We start from the raw sequence: 13,872 nt of genomic DNA, 5'->3' as shown, positions 1-13,872 counted from the left end.
AACCTTACTCACACGTAATCATACTCCTAGACCTAATTTTAGTTTCACAAATATTAAATCTACTTTTTAAAGATACTTAAGTCAAACTTAAAATTTTTTTAAAAAAAATAGACAGATTCAATAAGGTAATTAATTGCACCTAAACAAAAAAAAAAAAATTAATGACGACTCCTCAAATCAATATCTTGTGATAAATCTCCAAATTTAGATGTTATAACAGGATAAACTAAAATGTAATTATAATAAAAAAGGATTTTCTTTTGTCAATTTTTTTTTGTGAGACACGATATTAAACATTAGACAACTATTTAAAATCATGTTTTATTTTACATCCCTTTATTGAATCGTTAAAAATAAATTATATTAATTAATAGTTATAAGGACATTTTATGCTTATATAAAAAAATTTGGAAGACATCAAAGACAAGAGTATACAATTAGCAATATTGTCACCTCACCACCTTGCAGCTTCATGCACAGCAAAAGAATAACGAACTAACAAATTATGTTCACATTAGTTACATATTTACATTGATATATAAGTATTAACTTATTCATCGAAGAGCCTAGAAAATTAAATGGAATCTTGCTAAAAGGATTTAAAATAATTGTGGAAAACGACTGTATTTTAATCTTCTACCCAAAAAACTTCACTGCAATTACTTTGATAATTATGTTTAAATTTTTACATTAGTTGATCTCAATGATGATCAAATATCCAATTTATTCATTGAAGAAAATTTGTGTGTCATTAGATCACAAAAAAAATCAGACTTATGTGATCTAACACAAAAAAGAGAGCCCCACTTGTAACTCAACACAAAGCAAAATCTAAGATTTGCATTAACTTTCCATTGACAAGTGATATCTTATAATCTAACACCATAAAAAAGAAACAAAAATAATCCTGTTTGCAACTCAACATAGAGCAAAGCATAAAATCTGTATAGAAAAAGAAAGATTCATCACATTCAAACACCAGGAAGTACAAAAGGAATCATTAGCGCTTACTGTTGCATCAGAAGTGCAACAAAAAATCAGCAACTTGCTGTGGCATATGTTCAACTTTAGATTTTTTATTTCCCCCTATATAAAGCAAAATGTACATAGTTAGGTGTTGATCGGTGTACCACAATATGGAAGGAAGCATGCCAATCGTGATGCAAAGAGAAGATGAGTGGGGCTAACTGAAACCAATGCCTACACATCATGGGTGTATATCCTCAAACCAACAACAACAAACATACAAATTTAAAAGAAAAAAAAAGGATCGAGAGATCAATAATGGAAGCCAACTGATCCCAAAAGACAAGCAGATTTAAAAATACATTGAATATTGGATATTAAATCACTCTAATATCTACTGAAACAACAAACACCTAACCTAGAAATTGGTCCAAAATAAGAGCACCAACGAAGATTTGAAGAATGTATAGACCAAGAGGAGCTCGAAGCTTTTCATTTACTCCATCCTCCTATTGTAAGGAATAGCAAACAATTATTAGGACCTAATAGAGAAAAACATCAAGAATCTTGAAAATAGCCTAATATGAAATCAAACATCGCATACCAGTTTCGTACAAACTGTTCATATATAGTGAGCATTTTTGACAACTCTATCAAACAAATTCTCCAGTTCTGTATTTTCATAATCTGATTCTGAAGAAATGGCCTTCACAACTTTAACAATAACTGGCATTGCAATTAATTTGTTCAAAATGACACCTCTGAGCGGAAAGAAATACTAAACCAAGACAGGAACATTCATCCAGTATTAGAAACAACAGTTCATTGATCAATAAAGAAAATAGTTCTTTGAACTTTACAGATGAATATGGTTGATTCATAAAAGGAGAAACATAAAAGGCAGCTTTGAGTGTCGTTTTTGGGGAATATAATGCCTAATCCATTAAAATTAAAAAATTAACAAATAATTATGACCATCAATTGATAGAAAATTAAGAAAACATAAACACTGAACTTGCAAAGAATCGAAAGCATGTCGCGAAGACTACATATTTTTATGAATCGCTCAATAATTCTATCAGCAATCTGCAAACACTCAGGCGAAACTCCTGCAAATTTTCAACTGACTTTGAAAACTCAAATGTACGAAGTTCTTTTTTTTTTTTAAACAAAATGTAATTTGAAACCCTAAATGTACAAAGTTCCCTTTTTAGATGAAAAACAAAATTTAATCTCTGAATCAAGCAAATTAGAAGAAAAAGGAAAAGCTAACTCTTTTGTGGTCATCGCCTGCATCAACGAACCGGTGATTGAATCGAGCTGTCGAAGCCTTATATGTTGGCGGCTGCAAACCAAACCTCTCAACATCTGTTTATTCCCTTCAACCTCTCTACTCTCTCTTTCGAAGAAAAAACCCTAAGCCTATTCCCACGACATGTCGTTCGATGAAGAAGAGCCCCTAGAACACATCCTCCTTGTAGTCCCCGAAGTCTCCGTCTATAAAATCCTGCCCCGATCCACTTTCGGCAGCTACAAGATCTGGTCGGGTTGACTCCGGGTCGTCTCCTGCAAGGACCGTTGTGAGATTGGATTAGAGAGGAGAGCAAAGAAGTAAATAGAATAAAATGAAAGAGATTAAAATAGATCTACTTTAAACAACAAAAAATATCAGATGAAGTTGGATCCGACATTACCATATTGGAAACAACCTCTCAATCTCATCCATTTTCCTTCTTTCCCGACTCTTCTTTTTCTTCTTTCCCCTCTTTCTCTCACCGGTGCCTCTCGTTCCCTTTCCTATTTTCCATTTTTTTTTTCTTTTAGATTCTTCTCTTTTCCCTTCTTGCCAAACTATCCTAACATACATTATCATTTCTTCCAAAATTGTCCTTACAATCATTTTTTATGATACAGCTGAGTTGGCTTTCAAATTGCATATGGGGATAGCTTATATTAATAGTATAGATAACAGAGGAGCACCATATATCAATAAAATGTAGAACCATAATTTTGAAGCAGGAAACAAAGTCGATTTTCAAGAAAAATTTTGATTTCCTACGAAACCCGAAAAAAAAAATTGAAAAACTTAAGAATTTCAATAATAATAGGAATAGATTGTAGTCAAACTGATTCTACAAGTTGTGCTCAAGAGTCTGCCTGAAATGAATGAATGCAAAGAATTTTCTAAAATGATATTTCCCTCCCTTAATGAAAACAATCCAAGTAAATCGGTGAACCTAGAGCCGAGATCATACTTACCTGCCTATATTACAGTAGGGAGTTAGAAGAAATCTTGTTTCTCTTGATTTCAAATCTCACCAGTTCCGAGAGGTTGCCTTGACGTATCGCCAGAAGCCCAAGCTTGACAGTCTTTCACAGCTGCAAAACAATGGAAATATATCAGAACTATGTCTTTGAAAATCAGAATTGCTCATTTGGTTTAAGTTGGCTTTGTTGCTTCATATTTTTAGATTCCCATTTAAAGAATCCACCCCCATAAGGGTGCAGCAGTCATTGCAAGTATAATTTCTAACATGGATCGCATTATGTGTACATCATAATTTGCCCATTCGGTACTCTGGCCTCCCCTTCCCATGCAAATTGCAAAATGCCAGTTTCCCCCACCCTGAAAAGGGAGAAGAAAAATTTTAAGGAATACCTGTGCTGAATCTAACAGCATTTTAACCGTATGCCGTTTCTATGATTCCACAACTGTGTTAGGGACTTGGTGCTTAAATGGAGTATAATATAAGATGCCTACAAACAAAGATACAACAAATCACAGCACTAAATGACAATCTGACTGTATTTCAGTATTTTAAAAAACCAATTGAAAAAAAAAAAAAAAGAGGGAGCACCAATCTCTACATCCAAATAAGTAGCAGAAGCCAATTGGCAAAGAAAGTACCACCACCACAAACACCCACCCATCCCATCTTTCCTTTTCCTTTTTAAGTGCAGCTAGCATCTGACTGTTAAATTCCACAATGAACAAATCATTTAGTAGTCGAGGAATGTGATGCACATTATATAAGTGAAGGAGTGTGGGCCCAACTCTGTGTTTCACAATCTCATTCAGAGCAAATATGTCAAGACAGACAGTTTCTCAATGATGTACAGCATCACTTACAGCCTAATCAGTCCATATAGTTTAATCTGATAAGTTGGACATAATTCATACCAATAAAGTAGGTTGCTACTTGTTCTGATAATAGCTTGCTGCAAGTGAGAGTCAGCATTCAGCAAGGATGGCTAAAACCAAACAAGAAGAGAATAGTCTTGAACACCAACCAACCAGCAGCTACTTGTTGATGTTATTCATGTAACCAAGTAAATACCTGATTTGTTCAAGAGGAAAAACTCATCCAAAAATGAAACCTGCTGACAAAGTAGTTTCAGACCAAAGAGCTCCTCTATATCGTCATTCCACTCATATAAGTATTATAAACATGAGTCTTTGCTAAACTTCACACTGAAAAATTAGAGGCTTCCCAAGAACTAAAAGCTTATATATGGTCTAAAGGACAATTCCAAGAATAACTTCCTAATTAGTATTTCTACCAGTAACAAATAAACTAAATAACTCAAAAACAAAAGTGTAAAACTTTAGTAGTTTTTCTTGTTTATATAGTGTACCCTTGCATCACCAATCAAGATTTAATCCTTTAAATGCAATCAAAATGGTCTATTCTTACACTCTGACAAGCATATACATCATGACAGTAGTTCCAAATTGACAACTCAACATAAATTCTTATATAAGAGTTGGATCCCAAGTGCCGCCACCATCTTTTATTGTCTATTACTTTGACAGAGACCTTTAATGTAATAATCCATTATAAATTTTGATTTCAAAATTGAACCTCATGCCTACAGATAAATGTTTAGAAATGAATTATAAATAGCTAAAAACGAAACAACTTTTTATAATACAGTAGAGTATCATGATTTGCTCCAAAATTCACATCCAATTCTTCACACAGAATGCAAAAAGTGGATATGCACATCAAATACAAATAGCCACAAGTACAGACTGATTGAGTTGCTGATTTGCCCTATGTTGATCATGGTTTTGCTAAATGACTAATGCTTTTCCAATCATTGGAGTAGGAATTGTAAACCATCCACTATCACTCAAGGCTGCCAAAAGCAGAACATAGCCACTTCCAGTACCTCTATACATCTTCCTTTAACAGCCCAAGATTATTACCATCCTGCCAGACTACGGCTGCTAAATGGCTAAGCAATATTTGATTCATCCATCCAACGAAAAACTGTGGCAATTACCAACGAGTTTTAATATAAGTTCTCTAGAAAAAACTCAAACTGCCCAAAATATCAATCTGCACAGACTATATTTGTATATCCACATTCGACTTCATCTAGGCCAATTATATTGCTATTAAAATCTTCATTCCATCTTCCTCATTTTTCAACTCAAAATTCCTTTGCAATACTGTGATTACTTAGATCTTTGATCTACTACATCTCTTTAAAAAGTTCGTGATAATGATAAGAAAACTTTCTTATTAAAGCTAAGGCATGGTCTTTCAACTCGAGAGCAGCTATGAGAGCTTATAACATGGTAAAATTTGACCAAAATTTAAGTATAAGGGCAGAACGATGTCATCAACTAGCCAGCTTCTTATTAATCAGAGTAAAAGAAATTTAAGTAATTTTATGCAAACCTGTGCCATAAAGCGTGGCAGCATTAGCCTAATTATTTGTTCAAGGACTTGGTTCCCAGTTGATTCAATCATTCCCAATGGAATTGGTCTAAACGCAAAAGGAACCTCGAACTCAATCTAGATAAAATAGAACAGCACAAATAATAGGAAGAAAGATATGCCCTTTGTGAAATGCCATGGTCCTTTTGAAAAAAGAATAATTCGGAATGCCACCTCAATAACTGCATCCGATGAAAGTTCTTGAACTAACGAGTGTCACCCCGGTTGGTATAACAAGATATTTGATTGACCATAGAAGCTGCATTCCCATATCAAATCAATGTCAAAGCACTCCCAAAAGAACCATTACTCTTTAATTTAGGTTTAACTGACTCAAACAGATTATGATGCCAAGCTTTAGAAAAACTATGAAGCACGGACCTGTACACCTAACACGAGTACTACAGATACGATAATTTTTAAAAAGTGAAGACACACAATAAAAAATATTTTATACATAATGTTATGTAAAAATATTCAATGTAAATGTGTAATCTATGTCACTCTTTAACTGCATGTGTCTATACGAAATAATTATATATGAAAGTAAGTTCAATTCTTAATTTTTTTTAAATTACAATTGCAATAGTTATTAGAATAAGTCTTAATTCTTAACTCTTAGTTATTGGATGGAACAGATATAATTCTTAAGTTGTAAGCCCAATGTAATAACTATTGAAATAAGCCTAACTTTTTTCTTTAAAGCCCAACTGCTTTTTTAATAGAAACCTTAAGGATGTGCTTTGTACAGCCGAAAAGTGAAAGATAGATTGATTTTAGATATGTTTGGTAAAAAAGAAAAATAAAAAGAAAGAAAATAGGAAAAATTATCATTTTTTATATTCATTAACAAAAATAAATCACTCTAAATTGAAAAGAATATATGAAAAAAATGAGAGAGGTATGTTCATGTATATTTATAAAATAGTCCATCATATTTAAATTTTTTTTATCTTAATTTATAGAAGGTTATAATGATAAAATCATATTTTTTTTTTTCTTTTCATTTTAAACTCTACCAAGTAATTGATGAAAAGAAAATGTAATTTTCTTTCAAGTTTTTTAAAATGTAATTTTCTTTCGGTTTTTCTATCTTTCCAACTAAACACGCTAATAGAAAGAATATATATATATATATATATTTTTTTTTTTTTTCATCTTTTCACTTTTCTTTTTATTAATTTTTATCTTTTTATTTTTTTCATCATATTGAGCAAAGCCTAAGCATCACTATGCTCACTTGTCTCTCATCTTATTTTTCTATCACTGCCGTTGCTCTTTTCTTCTTGTTTTTAGTTTTACTTGTTAGGATCATGACAATTTTGATTACAATTGTTAAGAAAAAAGTTTCCAATCAATTAAGCATTCATGCAAGCAAAAATATAATCAAACAATCAATCATTCACATAAAAGATAGTAATTTAACGTGATTCAATCCAACTAACCTATATTCATGAATAAAAAAAATTCATTAATTGTAAAGATTTACAAACAAATCAAATCATCAATAATCAATTTCAATGTAAAGATTTACAAACAAATTAATACTCATGTACCTTCTCATTCTTCTTTAATCTCATAGAATATTTTTAACCCAAATAAGCATATACCAATGTGACTTACCATATTTATGTAAATCGTTTCATTCTCTTCTAGTAAACTCAAAGATACACACTTATAAAGATCTTTTCAATCTCCTATAGTCCTATGAGGTATCTATCTTATAAAATTTTATAACTTTCTTACATTTTTTTTCATATTTAAGTTTATCTCTGTTATTTTATAAAGATACAAACTTACTTATCAAGATTCACTTTACTTTTAAAATTTTTCTCTTATAAATTTTTTTATCTATTAAGCAATATTTATTCAATCTCAAATAAATCTCTTTATGAAATTTGAGGCACTCTTTCCGATGCAACTTTCTTTTATATGTCTGTATTTCTCATTTCTCGTCATATTTATCTTAGCATTCTTCTATCACCCATTCTATTAGATAAATCTTGTTTCGAAATCTCACAAAACAGGTGGCCGGGTTTTCCTCATTAGCTTGTATAAAGGTACTGAGCAAGACCAAGGGAAGCAAATCTTCTTTTGATTCATAGGTATAGAGAAGCAAATCTTGTAAGTGGTAACCATGGTCACTGTGCCCGAAGGTGTCATCACTGTATCTTGCCCATGTTAACTTTTTTTTTTTTATCTTTTGTGTCCCAACTTATTATATACGTATTTTTCCATTGCTATTTCATACGAGTGTCTATGTCCGACACGAATTCGACACCACTACACCTAGGTAATTGCCTTGATGGTGCTTCATAGTGAAAAAGTACCACATAGTTGAAACACCCTAACAAAAGCAAATGAGTTAGATATATCTGATCAATTGCCAAGGTGAGATTCAAATAACAGAGAAAGCATGAACTATGTAAAAAAAGAAAGCTTTTATTATGTTAATCATGAAAAAGGTAAAACACCATTCAAGAATGATAGTTAACGGTTACTTTGTCAGAACAAAGCTAGCACTGGCAATATGGCCACATACATAAAGAAAAAGTCTTTTGACAAAAAAAGCTAATAAGGTAATTTAACTAGTTAAAACATTGCATGTAGCCACTTCATTTTGTCCGGAGTTCTTTGTCAATTAAGACTAATCCAAGCTCGATTGTAAAAATTTTTATTCATTTTTATTTCAAATTTTTATTTCATATTTATCATTTTTTTTATTTTATAGTCTATCTATTGTTTTTTCTTTCTTTCTCCATTATCTGATTAATTGAAAAAAAAAAAAAGAAAAAAAGTTGAAAGATTCAGATTAGGCTTGGTGATGATTGTTATCAGAAAGCATAACTAAATGCTAATCTTTAGCTTTCGATGCTAATCAGAATTGAACTAAAACTTTATCAACATGATTTTATAAATCATTGTGATTCACAATAATAAAAAACAGCAACAAAGGATCAGAGATCAAGGAAAATTAAGGACAAAACATAAAAAAAATGCCCAATTTCTAGCTTGATTCCTAGAAAACTCGTTCCCAGTAACCCAATCTATCAGCCTTTCCAAGCAGCGGGCATAGACCAAAACCTAAACAGTTCAGCCGCCAACTCCTGTTCAAGTTAGTTCTACTACCATTTTAAAGTCCTCACCAAACAATCACCCATGGCTACAGCCACTATCGACCAGAAAGCCTAAACATCATACACTAAACCTAGCCTCAAAATCATATCGTGTCTGAAATAATAAACCCAATTGTCAGCTATATACAAAGAAGCAGTCACAAACCAACAACCACAGAGTAGTACATTTCATATTCAACAGATACACCACAAAGCAGCAAGATATCAAAGAGCTCAAAAACACAGCAACCAAATATTAACAAAGACAAATAAAAAAGGTTGAGTCAAAAATCAAATAAGGTCAAAAACAGAAGAAAAAAAAAAGATAAGTAAAAAAGAGGGAAACCAGAAACTCCTATGGTGACAGCAGTGACAAGCAACAATTTTTGAAAATTCTGGGAGATCTGAACGATGAAGGCGAAAAGTTTGACGAGAGAAACAACATATTGAAATATGAAGAAGATCTGACAGTGGAAAAGGTTGAAACGAGGAAAGGAAAAACGTAACTTTTAGCCATATAAAATGATGTCGTTTTAAACATTAACTAAGAGTAGGATCCGCGTGTTTTTAAGTGGGTAAGCCGACTTGTAGCACAACCCACACCAACAACCTGCATCCTTACCTTTGAGTTTAGCCGAGCTGAGCCGCAAACTGAGCCACCAAGCCAAGCATCTTGAGCCACTTTCTACTTGAAGCCAACTCGTACAACGTCACTAAATTGAGTCATTTTTTTGGTATTTTTTATTTATTTTATTTAGTATTTTATTTATGTGTTTTTTTAGTATTTTTGCATGATTAAATTAAAAAATATATAAAATAATTTTTGAGAATAAATATTAATTATCTAATGATGAAATTTATAAAAATTTAAAATAGTAAATTTTTTTAAAATTTTTAGGTGAGAAATTTGATCTAAATTTGTCCTAAATGGGAAAGTAATTTAGATAAAGTTTCAATAACAATAATTAATATTTATTTTCAAACTAAAAAATAAAAATAAAAATTTATGTTAAAAATATTTGATAATTATTTAAGGATGAGAATCTTTAAAATTTCAAATGGTAAATTTCTAATAAATCTCTAGGTGAGAAATTTTCTTTAAATTTGTCCCAAATAATGAAATAATTTAAATAGAATTTCAATAAAAATAATTGTCATATTATTTTCTTTTCGAAAAAAAAAAAAGAAAAAAAAATTTTAAATAGGCCTAAATTGTGAAAAATTTAAAAATTCAAAAGAGAAAATATTTCTAGCTTGGCCCAAATGGTGAAATAATTAGATATATTTTCGACAATAAAAAAATAATTAAATATTTTTTTGATGACGGAGTCTCTTTAAGGAAACAAATGGGATCCTTGAATACTTTTGAGGTGAAAAAATATTTTTAAGAATTCTACCATATTGATGGAAGAATCTTATAAATTATTTTCAATATTTCAACATAAAAATTTGAAACCATTAGACTTAAAACCTAATGATAAATTTAAAATAAAATGGTACCATCCTTTGGATGAGCATGTGGTGGTGCTATAACCTTCCTCACATGTAACTAAACTCTCGAACCCTATTCTAGTTTGTAGACCTGAACTTATTCTTTTAAAGACCCTTAATCAAGCTTAGGAGCTCCTTAAAATGATAGATTCTTTAGCTAGTCAATCACACCTAATAAAAAAAGGTTGGTGATGACTCTATCTATTTTATTAAATCTAGTTATAGATTTTTGGATCTATATGTTATAATATTGCATAGGACCATTTGGAAGTCAGAGAAAGAGAATGAAGAATAAGAGAATACAGCCTACAGGTCAACAAGTTTGGAGTCTAAATTGCACATGGTGAAAGCTATATACAATGAATCATTAGTGGAAAAGAAGTATGCTAGAACGTAAATACATGTTTAAAATTATTTTTATCATTAAAATAAAAATAGCCAATTTAAATTCAATTTCCTTCAATCAGCTATTTTTTTTTTTTTTGGGAAAAAACTTGTCTTGTGCCAAAGAAGAAAAATATGCTTCAGGTATGAATCAATTATATACTTGTTTGATGAACCACGACTCAATGTCTATTTACATAACATAAAAAACACCGAGAAAACAAAATTACTAAAGTGACAGTAACAATTGAGAGTAACTATTTATTTATCCTTAATCAACCTTAGCACATGATATTCAAAAAACTCAAAATCCAAATTGGTCCAACCGATAACTTCCCTAGCACAATCAATTCAACAAGTCTTGTTGGTTGTTACAGATGCAAAATCATTAGGAGATATCATATAATAACTTTTTATTTTGTATGATAATTTCCATGTTAAAAATTCAAAAACAAGGTTTCATTATCTAAATTAAAATATGAATATCTTTGATGAAAAAACTTGAGAGAGATAAACACCATCAAACTTAATCATTCTGCACAACCACAATTGGCAAGCCATTTAGCTGCAACTAGTGGATAGAACATCATAACATTCTCAAAATCCATCAAATCTATGGACATCCACAATATCTACACAAATTGCTACTTATTATCCTTCCTTGCTTGTCCGAAGAATTTTTCTAAGTAATGTGCCCTAAGGACACTGGTTAAAACACTATTTCAAGAAATGTTGCACCTCAATACATTAAAAGTTACCATATTGAATTTGAAAATGACTAAATTAATTTAAAAGCAATATAAAACACAAATTCTCCTTCCATCTAATAAATAAAAGACATAAAAATTTTCAATGGTAATGAAATGTCAAAGTTATCTTACAAGACAAAAGCTTAATACAGCATACATAAGGCTATGCTTCAATTCTAACAGGCAAAATAAGGCAAAACTCAAAATTAAAAAACTTAAACCTATACATATAACACGTAAGTGAATTATCATATATCCTCTCGATCCTATCCACAAATTGCATCTAACATCGATTATTGGCTCGTTGGTAAGCTCTATACTTAATTGCACCCAAGGATTTAAATCACAATTACGATCGCATTTTCGATTACATTGCATTTATCACAATTACCGACATAATAGATAAGATAACGATCGTTATATCTATTGTAGTCATGAATTTTTTTATTTATCACAACTCATTATATAATGAAGTAAATTATAATTGTAATAGTGAAAACTTTTATTTTATGATATTTGAAATAATTTAGAACATTTTAATTTCTTTAATATTATGAGAAAATAAATTATTAATATTTTTTATATTACATCTTAATAGTCAAATTAATCCATATTTAAAGGTTGTTTAAATATATTCATGAATATTGTGATATTCACTATCATAACTATATAAGAGTGACAAAATAGTATTATACATAAAATTAAATATTTTTCTATCTTTTTTAATTATATGAAATTAAACTCATAAATTAATTTAGTTAAAAATTTAATGGATGAAAATTTTAATATATTATAATTCACAAATTAAATTTAACAACCAAACTTTAATCAAACATAAAAAAATAAAAAAAAAACTTAAAATTCAGTTAAATATTTACAAACAACTACAAATGTTCTTTTAAAAATTAGATTAGAATCAAGAGTTACATTTCCTTTAGAGTAAATTCCTTAGAGGTCCTTTTTAAGTGAAATTTAAATCAAGTTTATTAATTTTAAAAATGGATTTTCCATCTTAAAGATGTTAAAAGCGTTAACAAAAATTAAGTAGTTACATAATTTCCCAAACGCAAACGTGCATAATGGACCACACCACCGACAGCTCTTCATCATTCTTATTCTCTTTCTCACCTTTTTAGCGTTTCTCTTCATAAGTTAGGTTCACTATTTTTTTTTTCCTCTCTTTCTCTTCATCCAATGACCAAAACCTAAACACAATAAGAGATTTTAGTTTCCAAATTTAGGATTAGACTCACTGAATTTTTTAGTTTGGTATTATGGAGTTGGTGGGTTGGTAGTTGATTTAAAGGTAAAAGCAAGGAAAATTTGTTCAAGCTTTAGAGTAGAGGCTTTTTAAATTAAAAATCAAGGATAATTTCAAAAATTTCATCTGACTTCAGAAATGAGGCATGTATGGGTCTTTTTTTTTCTTTTATTCAACAAATTTGTTAATTTTCATGATAGTTTTTTTATTTGTTCAATAAATCAAAGATAATGTTAAGTTCTTGTTTGATTGTTATGAAAATGCAAGAAAATAGTGATAACATAGCAAGAAGTTATCTTTTACTTATGTTTTTTCCTGGTTTAGTTAAAATAAGTCATTTTTATATAGCCATTAAAATTTAAAAAGAAAAACAATTCTTTATTTTAAAAGTAAATAGCTTTCATTAATTAGTTAAGTATGCTTCTGTAGATACAAGAGTTTAGAGAAATTAAAGACATTCCTCTACCCAGTATAATTCCCTCTGTATTTGTAAGCCAAACCATTCTTATGTTTTGGTTTACACTTAGTGTTATATTAAACCTTTAGTTCTAAGGCTTTAAAAAAAAATTGGCTTTTTCTTTTTTTTCTCTCAAAACTTTTGTATTTAGATATGCTAAGATTTCTTTTTATTTATTTATTTTACTGTTGTAAATGATAAGATATTTCTTTCTCAAACTAAGTTTTTGTTTTTGAAGTTATTTTTCATTCAATGGTATAATAGTCTCTATAACACCTTCTTAACAAATTTTCTAATATTGAATTAATGGCAAGATCATTTTGTTTTACTAAATTGATAACTTGGGAGCAGAATGTCTATTTTTGAAACTAATGAATTTGACTTGAATTTCACTCAAAACTAAAAGACTTCAATGCAATTTATCTTTTTTTTCTAAAGTATGTTAAGGAATAAATTATAAGCCCAAAAAAATTATTATTTATTTTTATGAGACTTTATCCTAAAATAAAAATTTTAAAATAATAAATTAAAATTTATTTTAAAATTAATATTAATTAATCAAATAAAAAGAGTATGGTAAAAAAAGAAAGAAACTAATAACAAGGTTTCATGAGAAATTTTGATAACACAATTGGGTTCACTAAAGAATATTCACATTAGTTTATCAAATCCAATTGATTTATTATTGACTTCAATTTTAGAATCATTAGTATGAGCCAAA

The 13,872-nt window shown here is 29.7% G+C and overlaps 1 pseudogene across 1 annotated transcript; it reads right to left on the bottom strand.

The window, feature by feature from the left end:
• Positions 1-1,775: 1,775 nt before the first annotated feature.
• Positions 1,776-11,830, bottom strand: LOC111309557 (uncharacterized; annotated as a pseudogene). The gene is made up of 8 exons (XR_016330432.1): positions 11,825-11,830; positions 11,563-11,747; positions 11,203-11,251; positions 5,868-5,952; positions 5,651-5,771; positions 3,226-3,345; positions 2,661-2,763; positions 1,776-2,532 (listed from the first exon to the last, which is right to left on the bottom strand). The product of XR_016330432.1 is annotated as an uncharacterized LOC111309557 (transcript).
• Between the last annotated feature and the right edge of the window lie 2,042 nt (positions 11,831-13,872).

Source organism: Durio zibethinus, chromosome 19 (assembly GCF_047325235.1).
Source record: "Durio zibethinus cultivar Kanyao isolate XHJ-2024 chromosome 19, ASM4732523v1, whole genome shotgun sequence".
Lineage (NCBI taxonomy): Eukaryota > Viridiplantae > Streptophyta > Magnoliopsida > Malvales > Malvaceae > Durio > Durio zibethinus.
The sequence above is the reverse complement of the archived record's forward strand: the minus strand, read 5'-3'. Positions and strand labels throughout refer to the sequence as shown.